Source organism: Somniosus microcephalus, unplaced genomic scaffold, assembly GCF_052327205.1.
Source record: "Somniosus microcephalus isolate GS21.2 unplaced genomic scaffold, FLI_Smic_1.0 unresolved_chr4, whole genome shotgun sequence".
Lineage (NCBI taxonomy): Eukaryota > Metazoa > Chordata > Chondrichthyes > Squaliformes > Somniosidae > Somniosus > Somniosus microcephalus.
This window is the reverse complement of record NW_028225182.1, coordinates 32,860,266-32,883,859: the sequence shown is the minus strand read 5'-3', so window position 1 is coordinate 32,883,859 and position 23,594 is coordinate 32,860,266. Positions and strand designations below refer to the sequence as shown.

At 56.0% G+C, this 23,594-nt stretch overlaps 1 protein-coding gene across 6 annotated transcripts in view; it reads left to right on the top strand.

Annotated features, from left to right (window-relative positions):
- LOC147090484 (neuroligin-1-like) overlaps positions 1 to 23,594 on the top strand; it is a 1,435,039-nt gene that overhangs the window by 1,046 nt on the left and 1,410,399 nt on the right. The gene's annotated exons all lie outside the window — the stretch shown is intronic.

The following is a 23,594-nucleotide window of genomic DNA, read 5'->3' as shown; positions in this document are numbered from 1 at the left end:
TTCCCTCTCTGCCATCTCTCTCTCCTTCTCATCCTCTCTCTCTCCATCGCTCTCCCCCCTCTCTCCCTCCTTCCCTCTCTCTCTCATCTTTATCGGCCTCTCTCTCCATCGCTCTCCTCTCTCTCTCCCTCTCTCCAATCTCTCTATCCTCTCTCTCTCACTCTCTCCCACCTCTCTCTCCTTCTCTCTCTCATCCCCCTCCTCTCTCCTTCTCTCTCTCACCCCCCTCCTCTCTCCCTCTCTCCAATCTCTCTATCCTTCTCTCTCTCATCCCCCTCCTCTCTCCCTCTCTCCAATCTATACTCTCTCTCACTCTCCCTCTCTCCCTTCTCTCTCATCACTATTGGCCTCTCTCTCCATCGCCCTCCTCTCTCTCTTCCTCTCTTCATCTCTCAATCCTTCTCTCTCTCCATCCCCTCCTCTCCCTCTCCCTCTCTCCAATCTTTCTATCCTCTCTCTCTCATTCCTATCGACCGCTCTCTCCATCCCCCTCCTCTCTCGCTCTCTCCCATCTCTCTATCCTCCTCTCTCTCTCTCATCCCTATCAACCTCTCTCATCCCCTCCTATCTATCCCTCTCCCATCCTTCAGCTTCACATCGTTCCCATTCCTCTCTCCCTCCACTCCTCCATTCTCTCAACCCCTCTCTCTTATTCCTCTCCATCTCTCCATTCCTCTCTCATCCCTTGGTCCCCTGAATCCCAACCCCTCCCTTGTTGCCCCTCGCACTCCATCCTTTCTTCCCAATTGATCTCCCCCTCTCTCTCCCTGACCTTTCCCCAGCCATCTATTGCTATCCCCTTCTCTCCACATCTCTCTCACCCCTCTCTCCTTATCTTCTCACTCTATCCCTCTCTCCGTTCCTCTTCCTCTATCCCACTCCATATTCCTCTCCCTTGTTCTTGCCCATCACACCACTTTCCCCCTCTCTCTCCCCATCCCCCCTCTCTCTCCCCATCCCCCCTCTCTCTCCCCATCCCCCCCTCTCTCCCCATCCCCCCTCTCTCCCCATCCCCCCCTCTCTCTCCCCATCCCCCTCTCTCTCCCCATCCCCCTCTCTCTCCCCATCCCCCCTCTCTCTCCCCATCCCCCCTCTCTCTCCCTATCCCCCCTCTCTCTCCCCATCCCCCCTCTCTCTCTCCCCATCCCCCCTCTCTCTCTCCCCATCCCCCCTCTCTCTCCCCATCCCCCCTCTCTCTCCCCATCCCCCCTCTCTCTCCGCATCCCCCCTCTCTCTCCCCATCCCCCCTCTCTCTCCCCACCCCCCCGTCTCTCCCCACCCCCCTCTCTCCCCACCCCCCTCTCTCCCCACCCCCCTCTCTCCCCATCCTCCCTCTCTCTCCCCATCCCCCCTCTCTCTCCCCATCCCCCCTCTCTCTCCCCATCCCCCCTCTCTCTCCCCATCCCCCCTCTCTCTCCCCATCCCCCCTCTCTCTCCCCACCCCCCCTCTCTCTCCCCACCCCCCCTCTCTCTCCCCATCCCCCTCTCTCTCCCCATCCCCCCCTCTCTCTCCCCATCCCCCCCTCTCCCCATCCCCCCCTCTCTCCCCATCCCCCCCTCTCTCCCCATCCCCCTCTTTCCCCATCCCCCCTCTCTCCCCATCCCCCCCCTCTCCCCACCCCCCCTCTCTCTCCCCATCCCCCCTCTCTCTTGCCTCATCCCCCTCTCTCTCCCCATCCCCCCTCTCTCTCCCCATCCCCCCTCTCTCTCCCCATCCCCTCTCTCTCTCCCCATCCCCCCTCTCTCTCCCCATCCCCCCTCTCTCTCCCCATCCCCCCCTCTCTCCCCATCCCCCCTCTCTCTCCCCATCCCCCCTCTCCCCACCCCACTCTCTCTCTCTCTCTCCCCATCCGCCTCTCTATCGATCCCCATTCCCCCTCTTGATCCCACTCGCTCCATGCCCCCCTATCCATTCCTCTATCTCTGCCCCTCTCTCCCTCTCTCCGTCTCCCCCTCTCCGCCTCACCCCGTCTCCTCATCCCACGCTCTTTATCTTCTAACTCTTCCCTATCCCTTCTGCTTTCCCCCACCCCTCCCTCACTTTCTCCTTCCCTCCCTCTCTTTTCCCTCCCATACCTCCCTTTTCCGCATTCCTCCCTCTCCTCCCCTCCCTCTTTCCCTCGCTCTTTCGCCTCCTGCGCGCTAGCTCCCCATTCCCTCTCTCTTTCCCTATCCCGCTGTTACTCCGCCCTCACACTTTTCCCCATCCTTTCTTGATTCCACCTCTTTTCCAACCCTCTACCTTGATTCCTGTTGCTCTTTACCATCCCTCTCCCTTTCTCCAGCGCCCTGTCTCCAATCCATCCCCTCACTCTTCAATTGCCTCTATCCTTCCTTCTCTCTCCTTTCTCCCTCTCCCCTCCCTCCTCATTCTCTCTCTCAATCTTTGTCTCTATTCCACCCCCCATGCATTTGCTCTGCTCTTTCTCACCCTGCTCTTGCCCTTGCTTTCTCTTTCCCAGTCCCCCCCTGCTCTCTTTCTGCCTCTCCCTCGCCGTCTCTCTTCCTCCGCCTCACCTGCTCTCACTTTCTCTTTCTCCGTCTGGTTCTTTGTATCTCTTTCTGTCTGTTTTCCCGTCTCGCTTACTTTCCTCACGCGCCCTCTCATTTCACTTTCCCCAGTCCTAAGACCTTCCCTCCTTCTTTAAGTTCAGTAATGTAGAAGTAGAATGACATGGAATGGGACAGCACAGGGACAGGCCATTCGGCCCAACTGGCTCCTTAGGGGCCTTCTCCCGCCCCTCTTCATCTCGCCCGCTTTGCTGTTTTTTTCCTCTGTATTTTCAAAGAACTCATTTCAAAATTGATGGCAGAGAGATCGAAGAAGTAAAAATCATTCTCAAGAAGGAAAATGTTATATATATATATTAACCCTCCCTCTGCAGAATAATCCAGCTAGGTCATAAACTCATTACTCTTTGAATATTGAAGAAGTTATTTTTTATTCATTCACGGGACATGGGCGTCCCGCATTTATTGCCCATCACTAATTGCCCTCGAGAAGGTGGTGGTGAGCCGCCTTCGCTGAATGGCTTGCTAGGTTTATTTCAGAGGGGCTGCTCTGAGTCAACCACATTGCTGTGGGTTTGTAAATTCGTTTTTCTGGGATGTGGGCGTCGCTGGCAAGGCCAGCATTTATTGCCCATCCCTAATTGCCCTTGAGAAGGTGGTGGTGAGCCGCCTTCTTGAACCGCTGCAGTCCGTGTGGTGAAGGTGCTCCCACAGTGCTGTTAGGGAGGGAGTTCCAGGATTTTGACCCAGCGACGATGAAGGATCGGCCGATATACTTCCAAGTCGGGATGGTGTGTGTGACTTGGAGGGGAACTTGGAGGTGGTGGTGTTCCCATGCAACTGCTGCCCTTGTCCTTCTAGGTGGAAGAGGTCGCGGGTTTGGGAGGTGCTGCCGAAGAAGCCTTGGCGAGTTGCTGCAGTGCATCTTGTAGATGGTCCACACTGCAGCCACGGTGCGCCGGTGGTGGAGGGAGTGAATGTTTAAGGTGGTGGATGGGGTGCCAATCAAGCGGGCTGCTTTGTCCTGGATGGTGTCGAGCTTCTTGAGTGTTGTTGGAGCTGCACTCATCCAGGCAAGTGGAGAGTATTCCTGACTCCTGCCTTGTAGGCCCAGATCGGGTAAAGATGGCAGATTTCCTTCCCTAAAGTACATTAGTGAACTAGATGGGTTGTTAGAAAAATCCAGTAGTTTCAGGGTCACCATTACGAGCTATTCAATTTAAATTCTCTAGTTGCTGAAGAGATTTGAACTATGCGTTTGCCAGCTTTCGTCTAGACCGACTAGATTATTAGTCCAGTAACATAGCCACCATGCCACCATACGCTGTGTTTGTGTTGGGGCTGCTGATTGCTAAGACCAGTCTGCTCCTTATTACAAACTGCCTTAGATCGTGGAGGAGCTGATGGAGATCTGCGGGGTTTTTCCTCCCCTTCCCCTTCCCCGCCCCTCTTCTATTCATCCCGATTTGATCTCATCCCCCCACGTTCCCTCTTTCCTGATGCATCTTTTCTCTCTCGGTTTGTCATTCATTGAAAGCCATTCGTTCGTGACCTTTTATCTTAAACCCTCTCCGTCTGGTTGGCGGAAGCTTACGGTTTCCTTACGGTTTATGTGTCAGCTAGTGGCTCAGTGGGCGTCCCTCTCTCTCTCGCCTCTGAGTCAGAAGGTCGTGGGTTCGAGTCCCCACTCCAGAGACTCGAGCGCAAAAATCCCAGGCCTGTGACACTCCCGGTGCAGTACTGTGGGAGCGCTGCACTGCCGGAGGTGCCGTCTTTCGGATGAGACATTAAACCGAGTCCCCCGTCTGCCCTCTCAGGTGGACGTACAAGGTTCCCAAGGCCACTTTTGGAAGAAGAGCTGGGGAGGAGTTCTCCCCGGTGTCCTGGGCCCAATATTTATCCCTCAATCAACATCACTAAAAACAGATGATCTGGTCATTATCACGTTGCTGTTTGTGGGAGCTTGCTGTGCACAAATTGGCTGCCGTGTTTCCCACATTACAACTCTTCAAAAAGTACTTCATTGGCCGTAACGCGCTTTAGAAACATAGAAACATAGAGGATAGGAGCAGGAGTAGGCCATTCGGCCCCTCGAGCCTGCTCCGCCATTCAATGAGATCAAGGCTGATCATCCAAATTCAGTACCCTGTCCCGGCTTTCTCCCCATATCCCTTGATCCCTTTAGCCTTAAGAAATATATCCAACTCCTTCTTGAATATATTTAATGAATTGGCATCTACTGCCTTCTATGTAGAGAATTCCACAGGTTCACCACTCTCTGGGTGAAGAAATTCCTCCTCATCTCTGTCCTAAATGGCTTACCCCCTATCCTTAGACTGTGACCCCTGGTTCTGGACTCTCCGACCATCGGGAACATCCTTCCTGCATCTAGTCTGTCCAGTCCTGTCAGAATTTTATAAGTTTCAATGAGATCCCCTCTCATTCTTCTAAACTCCAGCGAGTATAAGCCCAATCGACCCAATCTCTCCTCATACGTCATTCCTGCCATCCCAGGTATCAGCCTGGTGAATCTTTGCTGCACTTCCTCCATGGCAAGAACATCCTTCCTCAGGTAAGGTGACCAAAACTGCACACAATACTCAAGGTGCGGTCTCTGTGGGACGTCCTGAGGTTGTAAAAGGGGCTATATAAATGCAAGTCTTTCTTTAAACCAAAAAAAGATTAGTCAACTGAAATCCTACCTTGGATTTATCAATGCCCGTAAAGTTAAGGAGGTTGGGTAGTTGAAAACGTCCTTGAGACTAGTTTAGGTCCGAACTGCCACTCATGAGCAACAGGAGGAGGCCATTCAGCCCCTGGAGCCTGTGCTGCTGTTCTATTAAGCCATGGCTGATCTGTGACCTCAACTCCACTTACCCGCCTTAGCACCATATCCCGTGGGTTGTTAGGACATGGGTGACACGTTTTTTCCTCAAAGGAGATTTCATTCCTCTGAAATGGGTTATGGAAAAGTCAGGAATCCGCAGCGTTGCCGAGAGGCATTTCAGATTTCATCGGTCAACGGAGTTGCTGGAGAAAGTTGCACTGTTTTTTTAAAAAAAAGTATCTATTCATTTATTTAAGTATTTTTGCAATGTGTGCCAGCTGTGGCTCAGAGGGCAGCGCTTTCACCTCTGAGACACAAGGTCTGTGGGATCAAGTCTCACTCCCATAGACTTGAGCACGTAAATCCAGGCCGACGCTCCCGGTGCAGTGCTGCGGGCTCACAGTCTAAGGATAAGGGATAAGCCATTTAGGACAGAAATGAGGAGGAATTTCTTCACCCAGAGAGTGGTGAACCTGTGGAATTCTCTACCACAGAAGGCAGTTGAGGCCAATTCATTAAATATATTCAAAAAGGAGTTCGATATATTTCTTAAGGCTAAAGGGATCAAGAGATATGGGGAGAAGGCAGGGACAGGGTACTGAATTTGGATGATCAGCCATGATCTCATTAAATGGCGGAGCAGGCTCGAGGGGCCGAATGGCCTACTCCTGCTCCTATCTTCTATGTTTCTGAGGGAGGGCTGCACTGTCGGAGGTGCCGTCTTTCAGTGAAGACATTAAATCGAGGCCCCGTCTGCTCTCTCAGGTGGACGTAAAAGACCCTGTAACACTATTGGAAGAAGAGCAGGGGGGGGGGGCGGGGAGTTCTCCCCAGTGTCCTGGGGCCGATATTTATCCCTCAACCAACATCACTTAAAAAAACATTATCTGGGTCGGTATCACATCCCTGTTTGTTGGAGCTTGCTGTGCGCATATTGGCTGCCGTGCTTCCTGCATTACAATTCCAAAGTACTTCATTGGCTGTAAAGCGCTTTGGGGGTGTCTTGAGGACGTGATAGGCGCTGTAGAAATGCAAGTCCTTTCTAATGCTGATGTTGTTGGAATTGTAGAGGCTTCTGATGCAGCGTTACCGAGGAAACCACCTGGTAATGTGTGTGCCTTTAAATCTATATCGAGGATAAAACTGAAACAGGAGATAGACCTACCTTTTTATTGTTCAGCCGTCCCGAATCTTAATTAATCTTTCACCACCAGGGCTTTAGGCTGGTTAAGCGGGCTTGGTAATGGAATTGGCTCTGTCGGAAGGCGAGGTTAAAGGTCGACGCCATGTGTCAATCCCTCAATGCAGATACTTCCATTTTGCTATCAGGTGGACATAAGAACATAAGAAACAGGAGCAGGAGTCGGCCAATCGGCCCCTCGAGCCTGCTCCGCCATTCAATAAGATCATGGCTGATCCAATCTTGGCCGCAACACCACTTTCCCGCTCTCTCCCCCGAACCCCTGGACTCCCCTGTAGTTCAAATGTGTCAATCTTCGCCTTGAATATATTCACTGACTCCGTCTCCACAGCTCTCTGGGGAAGAGAATTCCAAAGATTCCCGACCCTCTGAGAGAAGAAATTCCTCCTCATCTCCGTCTTAAAAGGGCGATTCCTTATTCTGAAACTATGCCCCCTAGTTCTAGATACCCCCACTAGGGGAAACATCCTCTCAGCATCCACCCTGTCAACCCCCCTCAGAATCTTATATGTTTCAATAAGATCACCTCATTCTTCTAAACTCCAATGAGTATCAGCCCAACCTGCTCAACCTTTCCTCATACGTCAACCCCTTCATCCCAGGAATCAACTTAATGAACCTTCTCTGCACTGCCTCCAAGGTGGAAGGGGCGCGGGGCAAAAGAAGTTGGTGGGGGTGGGCGGGGGCGGGGAGGGGTGCCGTTATTGCAATATCGTCACCGAAATGGTGCGGACAATCTGGAACGTCGAGGCTGCGTTATCCGCTATCGCAAAATGGTGCCTCCTGTTGCCCCCCACCTCACCCCCATCTTCATAGAATCATAGGTAGAATCATAGAACATTACAGCATGGAAGGAGGCCATTCGGCCCATCGTGTCCGCGCCGGCCAACAAAGAGCTCTCCAGCCTAATCCCACTTCCCAGCTCTTGGTCCGTAGCCCTGCGGGTTACAGCATCCCAAGTGCACATCCAAGTACTTTTTAAATGTGGTGAGGGTTCCTGCTTCGACCACCCTTTCAGGCAGTGAGTTCCAGACCCCCACCACCCTCTGGGTGAAGAAATTTCCCCTCAAATCCCCACTAAACCTTCCACCAAATACTTTAAATCTGTGCCCCCTGGTTGTTGCTAAGGGAAATAGGCCCTTTCTATCCACTTTGTCTATGCCCCTCATAATTTTATACACTTGTCAGAACAGTGGGGCATTCGCTGTTCCTGGTGAGATGGAGGTGGGGGTTTGGAGAACACATTCTGATAAATAAGCAAGTGGGAGACTGCCAGCCAATACAGGTGTGTGTGCGCCTTTAATTAAAAGGGGTCCGTCTCTACGCAAGGGGGATGATTGGGGCTTCATCTGCTGAGCAGTCAGCTGAGAAGTAGCGACCCTTTTAATCAATCTCTCCACCAGATTTGAGATAAAAATAGACTCGGCATTTCAGCGCGTTGAATAAAGGGACGGTTTTTTGTCATGGGAAAGAAAGCCTCTTAAAGGGGGGGAAGGGCTGCGCCAGAAAATACATTGGAATAGAATTGGTTGGTTAATGCCTGGCCCAGCCATGGAGTGGGCCCCACAGACCTGGACGTGACCAGGGTCGAGTCCTGGCCTGCAGTGAATGGACCTCAGCACGGGGACGGCTACAGGTATTTACGGGGGTTTGGATAAGGTGGATAATCATCCAGGGTTCCTGCTCCCGATCCAGGGAAAGCGCGTGCAGAAGGTGAGTGAGATCGGGATCGGACCTGTGGGGAGGACGCTCCCCGCCCCACCCCACCACCGGCTCCCATCTGTGATCACGGGAGCCACTGGTCAGTGTTTTCTTTTTAATGGGACTCCCCTGATCTTTGAGGTGGCGGGGGGGGGGGGCGGTTGTGTATAGGCCCCGATCCTGACCTGTAGACCCCCTCGACCCCACCCGCTGGCAGTCACCTCAGCCTGCGGTTGAAGATGTCCGGCTGACGCCTCACCGGGTCCCGAATGAGGCCCCCCCCCCTTAACCTCCTCCCGCAGGTCAACGACCTGCCGTCCACGTCCCAGAACCCCTGGCCTAAGGTCGCGACCCATGGTATCCAGGTCCTGGCGGAGAGCGTTGCTGTCCCAGCGGACAGGCGCGGTGGCGTACTGGTTATGTTCCTGCACTAATAAATCCAGAGACCTGGAATAATAATCCAAAGTGTAGTTCAAACCTTGCTGCGGGCAGTTTGAGAATTTCAATTCAGTTTTAAAATTCAGGAAATTAAAAAGCTGGTCTCAAAGAGTGAAGCTGTCGGATTGCAGTAAAAACTCAACTGGTTCATTGATGGCCCTTCAGGGAAGGGAAACCCGCAGTCCTTACCCGGTCTGGGCCTATCTCTGGGCCAGTCCGACACCAACGTGGCTGACACGTGCACCTCTGAAGTGGCCCAGCGAGCCACTCGCTTGTAGCCAGGGCAGCTAGGGATGGGCAATCAGCGACGCCCACATCCCAAGAAGGAATAAATGGGAAAAACTCCTGTCAAAAGTTGTGACCGATTTTCGAGGCTGCAACCTTCAAATTTAATTTAAGTGCAAGTCCTGGCTCGGGGGCTCAGTGTTATCCACATTACAACATTTTCGCCTCTGAGACAGGAGGTCGTGGGTTCCAGTCCCCACTTCAGAGACTTGAGCACATAATCCAGGCCGACGCTCCCAGTGTAGTGCAGAGGGAGTGCCGCACTGTCGGACGGTCAGTACTGAGGGAGCGCCGCACTGTCGGAGGGGCAGTACTGAGGGAGCGCCGCACTGTCGGAGGGGCAGTACTGAGGGAGCGCCGCAATGTCGGAGGGTCAGTACTGAGGGAGCGCCGTACTGTCGGAGGGGCAGTACTGAGGGAGCGCTGCACTGTCGGAGGGGCAGTACTGAGGGAGCGCCGTACTGTCGGAGTGACAGTACTGAGGGAGTGCTGCACTGTCGGAGGGGCAGTACTGAGTGGGCGCTGTACTGTCGGAGGGGCAGTACTGAGGGAGCACTGCACTGTCAGAGGGGCAGTACTGAGGGAGCGCTGCACTGTCGGAGGGGTGGTACTGAGGGAGTGCTGCACTGTCGGAGGGGCAGTACTGAGGGAGCGCCGCACTGTCGGAGGGGCGGTACTGAGGGAGCGCCGTACTGTCGGAGGGGCAGTACTGAGGGAGCGCCGCACTGTCGGAGGGGCAGTACTGAGGGAGTGCTGCACTGTCGGAGGGGCAGTACTGAGTGGGCGCTGCACTGTCGGAGGGGCAGTACTGAGGGAGCGCTGCACTGTCAGAGGGGCAGTACTGAGGGAGCGCTGCACTGTCGGAGGGGTGGTACTGCGGGAGTGCTGCACTGTGGGAGGGTCAGCACTGAGGGAGTATTGCATTGTCGGAGGGTCAGTACTGAGGGAGCGCCGCACTGTCGAAGGGGCAGTACTGAGGGAGTGCTGCACTGTCGGAGGGGCAGTACTGAGGGAGCGCCGCAATGTCGGAGGGGCAGTACTGAGGGAGCGCCGCACTGTCGGAGGGGCAGTACTGAGGGAGCGCCGTACTGTCGGAGGGGCAGTACTGAGGGAGCGCTGCACTGTCGGAGGGGCAGTACTGAGGTAGCGCCGCACTGTCGGAGGGGCAGTACTGAGGGAGCGCTGCACTGTCGGAGGGGCAGTACTGAGGGAGCGCTGCACTGTCGGAGGGGCAGTACTGAGGGAGTGCTGCACTGTCGGAGGGGCAGTACTGAGTGAGCGCTGTACTGTCGGAGGGGCAGTACTGAGGGAGCGCTGCACTGTCGGAGGGGTGGTACTGAGGGAGCGCTGCACTGTCGGAGGGGCGGTACTGAGGGAGCGCTGCACTGTCGGAAGGGCAGTACTGAGGGAGCGCCGGACTGTCGGAGGGGCAGTACTGAAGGAGCGCCGCACTGTCGAAGGGGCAGTACTGAGGGAGCGTTGCACTGTCGGAGGGGCAGTACTGAGGGAGCGCCGCACTGTCGGAGGGGCAGTACTGAGGGAGCGCTGCACTGTCGGAGGGGCAGTACTGAGGGAGCGCTGCACTGTCGGAGTGACCGTACTGAGGGAGCGCCGCACTGTCGGAGGGGCAGTACTGAGGGAGCGCCGCACTGTCGGAGGGGCAGTACTGAGGGAGCGCTGCACTGTCGGAGGGGCAGTACTGAGGGAGCGCCGCACTGTCGGAATAGCATGTACTGAGGGAGCGCCGCACTGTCGGAGGGACATTACTGAGGGAGCGCATCACAATTGAAGGGGCAGTACTGCGGGAGCAGTGCCCTGCCAGAGGGGCAGTACTGAGGGAGTGCCGCACTGTCAGAGGGGCAGTACTGAGGGAGCGCCGCACTGTCGGAATAGCATGTACTGAGGGAGCGCCGCACTGTCGGAGGGACATTACTGAGGGAGCGCATCACAATTGAAGGGGCAGAACTGAGGGAGCACTGCACTGTCGGAGGGGCAGTACTGAGGGAGCGCCCACTGTTGGAGGGTCAGTACTGAGGGAGCGCCGCACTGTCGGAGGGACTGTACTGAGGGAGCGCCTCACTGTCGGAGGGACCGTATTGAGGGAGCGCCGCACTGTCGGAGGGGCAGTACTGAGGGAGCGCTGCACTGTCGGAGGGTCAGTACTGAGGGAGCGCTGCACTGTTGGAGGGGCAGTACTGAGGGAGCGCTGCACTGTCGGAGGGTCAGTACTGAGGGAGCATCGCACTGTCGGAGTGACCGTACTGAGGGAGCGCCGCACTGTCAGAGGGGCAGTACTGAGGGAGCGCCGCACTGTCGGAATAGCATGTACTGAGGGAGCGCCGCACTGTCGGAGGGGCATTACTGAGGGAGCGCATCACAATTGAAGGGGCAGTACTGAGGGAGCACTGCACTGTCGGAGGGGCAGTACTGAGGGAGTGCCCACTGTCGGAGGGTCAGTACTGAGGGAGCGCCGCACTGTCGGAGGGTCTTTACTGAGGGAGCGCTGCACTGTCGGAGGGGCAGTACTGAGGGAGCGCCGCACTGTCGGAGGGGCATTACTGAGGGAGCGCATCACAATTGAAGGGGCAGTACTGAGGGAGCACTGCACTGTCGGAGGGGCAGTACTGAGGGAGTGCCCACTGTCGGAGGGTCAGTACTGAGGGAACGCCGCACTGTCGGAGGGATCGTACTGAGGGAGCGCCGCACTGTCGGAGGGGCAGTACTGAGGGAGCGCTGCACTGTCGGAGGGTCTTTACTGAGGGAGCGCTGCACTGTCGGAGGGACCGTACTGAGGGAGCGCTGCACTGTCGGAGGGGCAGTACTGAGGGAGCGCTGCACTGTCGGAGGGGCAGTACTGAGGGAGCACTGCACTGTCGGAGGGGCAGTACTGAGGGAGCGCTGCACTGTCGGAGGGGCAGTACTGGGGGAACGCCGCACTGTCCGAGGGGCAGTACTGAGGGAGTGCTGCACTGTCAGAGGGGCAGTACTAAGTGAGCGCTGCACTGTCGGAGGAGCAGTACTAAGGGAGCGCCGCACTGTCAGAGGGGCAGTACTGAGGAAGCGCTTCACAACCGGAGGGTCAGTACTGAGCGAGCGCCGCACTGTCTGAGGGGTAGTACTGAGGGAGCGCCGCACTGTCAGAGGGGTAGTACTGAGGGAGCGCCGTACTGTCGGAGGGACTGTACTGAGGGAGCGCCGCACTGTCAGAGGGGTATTACTGAGGGAGCGCCGCACAGTCGGAGGGACTGTACTGAGCGAGCGCCGCACTGTCTGAGGGGTAGTACTGAGGGAGCGCCGCACTGTCGGAGGGGCAGAACTGAGGGAGCGCAGCACTGTCAGAGGTGTAGTACTGAGGGAGCGCCGCACTGTCGGAGGGACTGTACTGAGGGAGCTCCGCACTGTCGGAGGGTCAGTACTGAGGGAGCACTTCACAATCGGAGGGGCAGTACTGAGGGAGTGCTGCACTGTCGGAGGGGCAGTACTGAGGAAGCGCTTCACAATCGGAGGGGCAGTACTGAGGGAGCACTGCACTGTCGGAGGGGCAGTACTGAGGGAGCGCTGCACTGTCGGAGGGGCAGCACTGAGGGAGCGCTGCACTGTCGGAGGGGCAGTACTGAGGGAGCGCTGCTCTGTCGGAGGGGCAGTACTGAGGGAGCGATGCACTTTGAGAGGGGCAGTACTGAGGGAGCGCGGCACTGTCGGAGGGGTAGTACTGAGGGAGCGCTGCACTGTCGGAATGGCAGTACCGAGGGAGCGCTGCACTGTTGGAGGGGCTGTAATGAGGGAGCAATGCACTGTCAGAGGGGCAGTACTGAGGAAGCGCTGTACTGTCGGAGGAGCATTTCTGAGTGAGTTCCGCACTGTCTGAGGGGTGGCACTGTGGTAGCGCTGCACTGTCAGAGGGGCGGTACTGAGGGAGTGCCGCACTGTCGGAGGGTCAGTACTGAGGGAGCACTTCACAATCGGAGGAGCAGTACTGAGGGAGCGCTGCACTGTCAGAGGGGCAGCACTGAGGGAGCGCTGCACTGTCAGAGGGGTAGTACTGAGGGAGCGCCGCACTGTCGGAGGGGCGGTACTGAGGGAGCGCTGTGGTACCGAGGGAGCGCTGTACTGTCGGAGTGGTGGTACTGAGGGAGCACTGAACTGTCGGAGGGGCGGTACTGAGGGAGCGCTGCACTGTCAGAGGGGCAGTTCTGAGGGTGCGTTGAACTCTCGGAGGGGCGGTACTGAGGGAGCGCTACACTGTCGGAAGTGCGGTACTGAGGGAGGGCTGCACTATCGGAGTGGTGGTACTGAGTGGGCACTGCACTGTCGGAGGTGCGGTACTGAGGGAGGGCTGCACTATCGGAGTGGTGGCACTGAGGGATCACTGCACTGTCGGAGGGGCGGGACTGAGGGAGCGCTGCACTGTCGGAGGGTTGGTTGGTACTGAAGGTGCGCTGCACTGTCGGAGTGGCGGTACTGGGGGAGCGCTGCATTGTCGGAGGGGCAGTACTGAGGGAGCGCTGCACTGTCGGAGGGGCAGTACTGAGGGAGCGCCGCACTGTCGGAGGGGCAGTACTGAGGGAGTGCTGCACTGTCAGAGGGGCAGTACTAAGGGAGCGCTGCACTGTCGGAGGGGCAGTACTAAGGGAGCGCTGCACTGTTGGAAGGTCAGTACTGAGCGAGCGCCACACTGTCTGAAGGGTAATACTGAGGGAGCGCCGCACTGTCAGAGGGGTAGTACTGAGGGAGCGCCGCACTGTCGGAGGGACTGTACTGAGGGAGCGCCGCACTGTCAGAGGGGCAGTACTGAGGGAGCGCTGCACTGTCGGAGGGGCAGAACTGAGGGAGCGCCGCACTGTCAGAGGGGTATTACTGAGGGCGCGCCGCACTGTCGGAGGGACTGTACTGAGCGAGCGCCGCACTGTCAGAGGCGCAGTACTGAGGAAGCGCTTCACAATTGGTGGGGCAGTACTGAGGGAGCACTGCACTGTCGGAGGGGCAGCACTGAGGGAGCGCTGCACTGTCGGAGGGGCAGTACTGAGGGAGCGCTTCACAATCGGAGGGGCAGTACTGAGGGAGCGCTGCACTGTTGGAGGGGCAGCACTGAGGGAGCGCTGCACTGTCGGAGGTGCAGTACTGAGGGAGCGCTGCACTGTCGGAAGGGCTGTACCGAGGGAGCACTGCACTGTCGGAGGGGCAGTACTGAGGGAGCAATGCACTGTCAGAGGGGCAGTACTGAGGGAGCGCTTTACTGTCGGAGGAGCATTTCTGAGTGAGTTCCGCACGGTCTGAGGGGCGGCACTGTGGTAGCGCTGCACTGTCGGAGGGGCGGTACTGAGGGAGTGCTGCACTGTCGGAGGGCAGTACTGAAGGTGCTCCGCACTGTCGGAGGGTCAGTACTGAGGGAGCACTTCACAATCGGAGGAGCAGTACTGAGGGAGCGCTGCACTGTTGGAGGGGCAGTACTGAGGGAGCGCTGCACTGTTGGAGGGGCAGTACTGAGGGAGCGCTGCACCGTCACAGGGGTAGTACTGAGGGAGCGCCGCACTGTCGGAGGGGCGGTACTGAGGGAGCGCTGTGGTACCGAGGGAGCGCTGTACTGTCGGAGTGGTGGTACTGAGGGAGCACTGCACTGTCGGAGGGGATGGTACTGAGGGAGCGCTGCACTGTCAGAGGGGCAGTTCTGAGGGAGTGCTGAACTCTCGGAGGGGCGGTACTGAGGGAGCGCTACACTGTCGGAAGTGCGGTACTGAGGGAGGGCTGCACTATCGGAGTGGTGGTACTGAGGGGGCACTGCACTGTCGGAGGGTTGGTTGGTACTGAGGGTGCGCTGCACTGTCGGAGTGGTGGTACTGGGGGAGCGCTGCATTGTCGGAGGGGCGCTACTTGGGGAGCGCTGCACTGTCGGAGGGGCAGTACTGAGGGAGCGCTGTACTACCAGAGGGGTAGTACTGAGTCAGTGCTGCACTGTCAGAGGGGCAGTACTAAGGGAGCACTGCACTGTTGGAGTGGCGGTACTGAGGGAGCGCCGCACTGTCGGAGGGGCAGTACTGAAGGAGCGCCGCACTGTTGGAGGGGCAGTACTGAGGGAGCGCCACACTGTCAGAGGGGCAGTACTGAGGGAGCACTGCACTGTCGGAGTGGCGGTACTGAGGGAGCGCCGCACTGTCGGAGGGGCAGTACTGAAGGAGCGCCGCACTGTCGGAGGGTCAGTACTGAGGGAGCACTTCACAATCGGAGGGGCAGTACTGAGGGAGCGCCACACTGTCAGAGGGGCAGTACTGAGGGAGCACTGCACTGTCGGAGTGGCGGTACTGAGGGAGCGCCGCACTGTCGGAGGGGCAGTACTGAAGGAGCGCCGCACTGTCGGAGGGTCAGTACTGAGGGAGCACTTCACAATCGGAGGGGCAGTACTGAGGGCGCGCTGCACTGTTGGAGGGGCAGTACTGAGGGAGCGCTGCACCGTCAGAGGGGCAGTACTGAGGGAGCGCCGCACTGTCGGAGGGGCGGTACTGAGGGAGCGCTGTGGTACCGAGGGAGCGCTGTACTGTCGGAGTGGTGGTACTGAGGGAGCACTGCACTGTCGGAGGGGACGGTACTGAGGGAGCGCTGCACTGTCAGAGGGGCAGTTCTGAGGGAGTGCTGAACTCTCGGAGGGGCGGTACTGAGGGAGCGCTACACTGTCGGAAGTGCGGTACTGAGGGAGGGCTGCACTATCGGAGTGGTGGTACTGAGGGGGCACTGCACTGTCGGAGGGTTGGTTGGTACTGAGGGTGCGCTGCACTGTCGGAGTGGTGGTACTGGGGGAGCGCTGCATTGTCGGAGGGGCGCTACTTGGGGAGCGCTGCACTGTCGGAGGGGCAGTACTGAGGGAGCGCTGTACTGCCAGAGGGTTAGTACTGAGTCAGTGCTGCACTGTCAGAGGGGCAGTACTAAGGGAGCACTGCACTGTTGGAGTGGCGGTACTGAGGGAGCACTGCACTGTTGGAGGGGCAGTACTGAGGGAGCACTGCACTGTCGGAGTGGCGGTACTGAGGGAGCGCCGCACTGTCGGAGGGGCAGTACTGAAGGAGCGCCGCACTGTTGGAGGGGCAGTACTGAGGGAGCGCCACACTGTCAGAGGGGCAGTACTGAGGGAGCACTGCACTGTCGGAGTGGCGGTACTGAGGGAGCGCCGCACTGTCGGAGGGGCAGTACTGAAGGAGCGCCGCACTGTCGGAGGGGCAGTACTGAGGGAGCGCCGCACTGTCAGAGGGGCAGTACTGAAGGAGCGCCGCACTGTCGGAGGGGCAGTACTGAGGGAGCGCCGCACTGTCGGAGGGGCAGTACTGAGGGAGCGCCGCACTGTCGGAGGGGCAGTACTGAGGGAGCGCCGCACTGTCAGAGGGGCAGTACTGAAGGAGCGCCGCACTGTCGGAGGGGCAGTACTGAGGGAGCGCCGCACTGTCAGAGGGGCAGTACTGAGGGAGCGCCGCACTGTCAGAGGGGCAGTATTGAGGGAGCGCCACACTGTTGGCGGTGCTGTCTTTCGGATGAGACATTAAACCGAGGCCCTGTCTGCCCTCTCAGGTGGACATAAAAGATCCCATGGCACAATTGGAAGAAGAGCAGGGGGAAGTTCTCCCCAGTGTCCTGACCAATATTTACCCCTTAACCAACATCACTAAAAACAGATTGGCCTCGAAATTTGTTGTGGGCAGTGGCTCAAAGCGAGGGGGGTATCGGGTAGCAGCCAGATAGAACTGAATATCGGGTGCTGCGTATAATGGGCGACCCATCCCAGACCGCTCGTTTTGTGCCACCGTCTATTTCTAGGCCATTATCTGGTCATTAGCACATTGCTGTTTGTGGGAGCTTGCTGTGCGAAAGATGGCGGCCGCGTTTCCCACATTACAACAGTGACTACACTTCAGAAAGTACTTCGCTGGCTGTAAAGCGCTTTGGGACGTCCTGAGGTGGTGAAAGTCGCGATAGAATCGCCATTCTTTTTCTTTTAATGTATTACTGAGGACGGCTGTCACTGAACGGCATGGTGCATAACTGCAAACATCGCCTTCAACTGGGCCCGCCGTCAGCTTCGGACTCCTCGCCTGCCATTCACAGACTATTGCTTTCCCTGCAAAATGCTTTAAAATGTGTCCCTTAAGTAGAAGGTAATTTATAAATAGAAGTTCACAGAATCACAGAAACCCCACAGTGCAGATCGAGGCCATTTCGGCCCATCGAGCCTGCACCGACACATATCCCACCCGATCCCCGTAACCCCTACACCAACACATATCCCACCCTATCCCCGTAACCCCACGTATTTAATCCCCCTAACACTAAGGGTCAATTTATCATCGCCAATCAACCTAACCCGCACATCTTTGGACTGTGGGAGGAAACCGGAGCACCCGGAGAAAACCCACGCAAACACGGGGAGAATGTGCAAACTCCACACAGACAGTCACCCGAGGCCGGATTCGAACACCGGGTCTCTGGCGCTGTGAGGCAACAGTGCTAACCACTATGCCACCATGCTGTTGCAATGTTGGACATGTTCTATGTTTTTACTGAGAATTTCATCGCACGTACGACACATAAACGGGCCAATCGGCCCCACTGGTCCGTGCCGGTGTTTATGCTCCACACCAGCCTCCTCCCACCCCTACTTCATCTCACCCCATCAACACCTCCTTCTATTCCTTTCTCCCTCATGTGTTTATCCAGCTTCCCCTTTAACGCATCTCTGCGATTCGCCTCAACCACTCCCTGTGGTGGCGAGTTCCACATTCTCACCACTCTCTGGGTAAAGAAGTTTCTCCTGAATTCCCTGTTGGATTTATTCAGTGACTATCTTATATCGACTGTTGGATTTCCCCACAGGTGGAAACATCTTCTCTACGTCTACCCTATCGAACATCCGGGCTCCAGTGCGGAGCTCCCCATCCGGACTCCAGTGTGGAGTTCCACCCTCCGGGCTCCGGTGCGGAGCTCCACCCTCCGGGCTCCGGTGCGGAGCTCCGGGCTCCGGTGCGGAGCTCCGGGCTCCGGTGCGGAGCTCCGCCCTCTGGGCTCCGGTGCGGAGCTCCAGCCTCCGGGCTCCGGTGCGGAGCTCCACCCTCCGGGCTCCGGTGCGGCGCTCCACCCTCCGGGCTCCGGTGCGGAGCTCCACCCTCCGGACTCCGGTGCGGCGCTCCACCCTCCGGGCTCCGGTGCGGAGCTCCACCCTCCGGGCTCCGGTGTGGAGCTCCACCCTCCGGGCTCCAGTGTGGAGCTCCACCCTCCCTTCCTTGCAGTAGTTGCTCTTAGCTGTTATTGAGAAGCACGGTGCCCCTGAAGCAGTATTGTGTTTTCCCTATCTCTGTTCCATGTTTGCTTGTAAGTGAGGGTGAGCTGACAATGGGAGTTACGCTCAGTGAGATGGTCGTGAATGCTCATTGCCTTCTGCTGGGAGTGGTTAACTGCTGCACAGGAGCCTGTTCAGCAGATATCCCACTCCCTTTGCCAGGGACCTCACATCCATTCCCTATTTTCGCCCCTCGCCCTCCCACAGTGTCAGTGGGTAGCACCCTCGCTCTCTGAGTCCGAAGGTTGTGGGTTCAAGTCCCGCTCCAGAGACTTGAGCACACAAAGCTAGGCTGGCACTCCAGTCCCAGTACTGAGGGAGTGCTGCACTGTCGCAGGTGCCGTCTTTCGGATGAGACATTAAACCGAGGCCCCGTCTGCTCTGCAGGTGGATGTAAAAGATACCACGGCCACTATTCCGAAGAAGAGTTATCCCCGGTGTCCTGGGCCAATATTTATCCCTCAACCAACATAACAAAAACAGATGATCTGATCATGATCATATTGCTGTTTGTGGGAGCTTGCTGTGCGCAGATTGGCTGCCGCGTTTCCCACATTACGACAGTGACTCCACTTCAAAAAAAAGTACTTCATTGGCTGTAAAGCGCTTGAGACATCCGGTGGTCGTGAAAGGCGCTATAGAAATGCAAGTCTTTCTTTCTCCCAGTCCGAAGGTGCTGCTCAGCCCGACAGGTGCCTCCCTCGCGTTCCCATTCTTCACCTGTTGGCCCAAGATGGTGGGTTTCAGCAGGCTGTTGATCGCAGTGAGGACTCTGCCCTCGTTGATACCCACATTACAGTCAGACGGCACGAAATAGTGATCAGGAGCAGAGGCCCTGGTTCATTCATCCTCCTCTTGAGGGGCTGTGCCAATGACCCCCAGCCGTACCCCTGTGTATATTTGAGAGTCCCGAATCCATGGCTCCCTCAACTTGCACCTTAAGCTCTCATAGAAGATAGGAGCAGGAGTAGGCCATTCGGCCCCTCGAGCCTGTTCCGCCATTCAATGAGACCATGGCTGATCATCCAAATTCAGTACCCTGTTCCTGCCTTCTCCCCATATCCCTTGATCCCTTTAGCCTTTAAGAAATATATCTAACTCCTTCTTGAATATATTTAATGAATTGGCCTCCACTGCCTTCTGTGGTAGAGAATTCCACAAGTTCACCACTCTCTGGGTGAAGAAATTCCTCCTCATCTCTGTCCTAAATGGCTTACCCCTTATCCTTAGACTGTGACCCCTGGTTCTGGACTCCCCCGCCATCGGGAACATCCTTCCTGCATCTAGTCTGTCCAAGCCTGACAGAATTTTATAAGTTTCAATGAGATCCCCTCTCATTCTTCTAAACACCAGCGAGTATAAGCCCAATCGACTCAATCTCTCCTCATACGTCATTCCTGCCATCCCAGGCAAGTGGGGTGTCTCTCTGCAGGGAGAGAGTGCACTCGCCGTATCGGGCAAACAGAGACTCTCTGAGGTTCTCAGTTGCTTGATGATGGGATCCCATCTGTGTTCGATATGCCGCCAACCCAAATGTGTTTTTTTTTTGTCCTTTCTTTTATTGCCTCTGTTGCTCACTTCCTTGCACGATTTCTCTCGTGCTCTCCCTCTTGATCTCTCTCGCCTGTGCTCTCCTCTGTTTCGTGCACTCGCTGCCTTTCGTGTGCGGTCTCTTTTGCTCTACTCTCTCTTTTTTGCTGTCCTCTCTCGCATGCTTCTCCCTGCTCTGCACTCGCTTCCTGTGCTCTCTCTTTCATGCTCACTTTCTTGCACACTTTAACATGCACACATCTTTCATGCTCTCCTCTCTTGCATGCTCATTCACGCTCGCTTCCTTGCATTCCTCTTTTTCACACTCTTTCACGCTTGCATGCTTTCTTTTGTGTGCTCTCTCTCTCCCTCTTTCATTTGCACTCTGTTTCATTCACTCTGCCTTGCTTGATCGCTCATTCACTCCTCATTGTCTCGCTTTGCTCTTTCCTTCTCTGTGTGTTTTGTTCCCTCTCTCAGTCCCACGTTTGCTTCGACCTCAATTCTCTCCCTCCGCTACCTCCAGGAGAAATCGCTTGTGATTGCCCCCTTAGCCTCTCCACCGACACTAATTCACAAATTGTTACAAACACAACTGCATGTCCTTAATTGAAACCTGGGGAAGAAAGAAAGACTTTACATCTCGCCTTCATCCCAAAGCGCTTTACAGCCAATTAAGTACTTTTTCAAGTGGAAATGTGGCAGCCATTTTGCGCACAGCAAGCTCCCAGAAACAGCGACAGTGATAATGACCAGATAATCTGTTTTTTAGTGATGTTGATTGAGGGATAGATCTTGGCCCCAGGACACCGGGGATAACTCCCCCCTGCTCTTCTTCGACATAGTGGCCGTGGAATTTTTTACATCCACCTGAGAGAGCAGACGGGGCCTCGGTTTAACATCTCATCCGAAAGACGGCACCTCTGACAGTGCAGCACTGGGAGTGTCGGCCTAGATATTTGTGCTCAAGTCTCTGGAGTGGAACTTGAACCCACAACCTTCTGACTCAGAGGAGAGTGCGCTACCAACTGGGCCACGGCTGAACACCCAGGAAGGGTGGGGTTTGGAATTCGGCCAGGGTTACTGCTCCTGATCATTTTCCAGTGACCCCTGTTGGAAACTTCACCTGTGGACATCGGGTGAGGACAGTATTGGGTTCGGCTGCAATCATACATGGTCAAATAGCTTGCATTGCAATAGTCAGGGTCTTGGTTGACACATGAAGAACTGGTACCGGAGGGCTGCTCGAGCTCTTGGGCCTGTGCCCCACCCAGAGGCAGGGCCTTCAGCAGACAGCAACAAAAACTGCTGTCAATTTGGGCAGAGCCTTCAGAAGCACCTTGCAGACTAGGCCTAGACCTCTTACAGTATCCGCCTGGTCTTCCCTCTTCCTCTGTTCATTAGTCCTGGCCCTTCACCTGGGTTTCTCAATATAAATAAAGGCCGAGGAAGATGCACGTCACCGAAACCATTACTGTCAATATGCCCACGTCAGCTGTGGCTCAGTGGGCCGCACTCTCGCCTCCGAGTCAGAAGGTCGTGGGTTCGAGCCCCACTCCAGAGACTCGAGCACAACAATCTTGACTGACGCTCCCAGTGCCAGCACTGAGGGAGCGCCGCACCGTCGGAGGTGCCGTCTTTCGAATAAGACGTTAACCCGAGGCCCCGTCTGCGCTCTCAGGTGCACGTAAAAGATGCCACGCCACTATTCAGACTAGGCCTAGAACTCTTACAGTATCCACCTTCCCTCTTCCTCTGTTCATCAATCCTGGCCCCCTCAGCACTGCACTGGGAGTGTCAGCCTGGATTTTGCGCTCAGGTCTCTTGGAGTGGGGCTGGAACCCATGACTTTCTGAGTCAGAGGCGAGGGTGTGACCCGCTGAGCCACGGCTGACACATGGGAAGCTCCCGTATTTGCTCACTCTGCCAAGACCAATTTCACCTTTATTGAGTCATCGTCCCCTTTTCCTTCTCTGCAACGCTTTAGATCTCAACCCTCCCAAGGCTGCTATGCAGAGGAGCACCAGGGCCATCAGCAACACTCGGCGGCCATAGTAACAGGAGGAGGCCATTCAGCCCCTCGAGCCTGTTCCGCCATTCAGTCAGATCACGGCTGATCTGCGACCTAACTCCATCCACCCGTCTTGGCTCCATTTTTTTTATTTTTTATTCCTTTATGGGATCAGGGCGTCGCTGGCAATGCCAGTATCTAGAGTCATCGAGTTATACAAGACAGAAAGAGGCCCTTTGGCCCATTGTGTCCGCGCCGGCCACCAAGCCCTGTCTATTCTAATCCCATTTTCCAGCACTTGGTCCGTAGCCTTGTATGCTATGGCGTTTCAAGTGCTCATCTAAATGCTTCTTGAATGTTGTGAGGGTTCCTGCCTCTACCACCCTTTCAGGCAGTGAGTTCCAGATTCCAACCACCCTCTGGGTGAAAAAGTTTTTCCTCAAATCCCCTCTAAACCTACTGCCCCTTATCTTGAAACTATGCCCCCCTGGTTATTGACCCCTCTACTAAGGGGAAAAGTTCCTTTCTATCTACCCTATCTATGCCCCTCATCATTTTGTACACCTCAATCAGGTCCCCCCTCAGCCTTCTCTGCTCTTAGAAAACAACCCCAGCTTGTTCAATCTCTCTTCATAGCTGAAGCGCTCCAGCCCAGGTAACATCCTGGTGAATCTCCTCTGCACCCTCTCCAATGCAATCACATCCCTCCTATAGTGTGGCGACCAGAACTGCACACAGTATTCCAGCTGCAGCCTAACTAACGTTTTGTACAGCTCCATCATAACCTCCCTGCTCTTACATTCTATGCCTATTTATTGCCCATCCCTAGTTGCCCTTGAGAAGGTGGTGGTGAGCCGCCTTCTTGAACCGCTGCAGTCCGTGTGGTGAAGGTGTTACCACAGTGCTGTTAGGGAGGGAGTTCCAGGATTTTGACCCAGCGACGATGAAGGATTAGCGATATATTTCCAAGTCAGAATGGGGTGTGTGACTGGGAGGGGAACTTGGAGGTGGTGGTGTTCCCATGCACCTGCTGCCCTTGTCCTTTAGGTGGAAGAGGTCGCGGGTTTGGGAGGTGCTGCCGAAGAAGCCTTGGCGAGTTGCTGCAGTGCATCTTGTAGATGGTACACACTGCAGCCACGGTGCCTTCATTTATACCCATGGCTAGCAAATATCTATCGATCTCAGATTTAAAATGATTAATCGAGCTGGCATCTACTGCTTTTTCTGGGAGAGAGGTCCACACTTCTACCACCCTTTGCATGAAGAAATCTTTCCTAACTCATCTCTCCTGAATGGCCTGGCTCTGGTTTTAAGGAGAATTCCCCTGCTCTTCTTCAAAGTAGTGACCGTGGGATCTTTTACGTCCACCCGAGAGAGCAGACGGGGCCTCGGTTTAACGTCTCATCCGAAAGGCGGCACCTCCGACAATGCAGCACTGGGAGTGCCGGCCTTGATATTTGTGTGCTCGAGTCTCTGGAGTGGAACTTGAACCCACAACCATCTGACTCAGAGGCGAGAGTGTGACCCACTGGGCCACAGCTGAACACCCAGGAAGGGTGGGGGTTGGAATTCGGCCAGGGTTACTGCTCCTGATCATTTTCCAGTGACCCCTGGTTTTAAGGTGATGTCCCCTAGTCCTAGACTCCCCCACCAGCAGAAAAAGTCTCTCTCCATCTACCCTCTCAATTCCTTTCAAAATCCTAAAAACCTCAATCAAATCACCCCTTAACCTTCTGTATTCCAGGGACTACAAGCCTAGTTTATGTAATCTCTC